This window comes from Nannospalax galili, unplaced genomic scaffold (genome assembly GCF_000622305.1).
Source record: "Nannospalax galili isolate Female #2095 unplaced genomic scaffold, S.galili_v1.0 scaffold1417, whole genome shotgun sequence".
Classification (NCBI taxonomy): Eukaryota; Metazoa; Chordata; class Mammalia; order Rodentia; family Spalacidae; genus Nannospalax; species Nannospalax galili.
In genome coordinates, this window is record NW_008340126.1 from 75914 (window position 1) to 76716 (window position 803).

Here is an 803-nt window from a genome sequence, read left to right on the forward strand (position 1 = left end):
GTTTACATTCTTGATATAGCTGTACTTTTTGAGAATTAGACCTTCTTTGGAATTCTTTCTGCAACCCATTGTGTATAGTCATTCCTTTCTTCAGCTCTTTGTATTGCTCCCAGAACTCTCTGAATTTCTGATTTTGTGGATATGAATTCTTTCAAAGTGTTCATGTCATGGAAGATTTTCCTTTCCCCTTTGACTATAATAGACATCTGGCTAGGTAAAGTAATCTGGGTTGGCATCTGTGGTCATTTAGAACTGGGAATACTTTGGTCCAGGCTCTTCTGGCTTTCATGGTTTGCACTGTGGAGAGTTTCTTTTCTGGTCCTGTCTGGTTGGTGTTCTATATGCTTCTTGTATTTGTATGGGAATGTCTTTCTTTAATTTTGGGAAATTTTCTTCCACAAATCTGTTGAAGATCTGGTCCATGCCATTGTCTTGGAATTCTTTTCCTTCCTGTATGCCTATGATTCACAAGTTTGATCTTTTTATGGTATCACTCAATTCCTGTACATTCCATTCTTGTGATTTCTTAAATTTTTCATAGTCTTTGCTTGAGTGGTCCAGTTTGTCCACTTTATCTTCCAATCTTGATACGCTGTTTTCCATTTCGTTCATCCCATTGGTGAGGCTTTCTCCTGTCGTTTCTAATTGGCTTACTGAGTGTTTTACTTCCTTCTTCATTTCAGCCTGAGTATTCTTCAATATTTCTAACTCTTTTCTGAATTCATTCAGAAGTTTGTCCCTATCCTCTTTCAGTTCTTTGATTTGTGTGTTCTTGAAATTCACTGAATTCTTTTATCATGTTT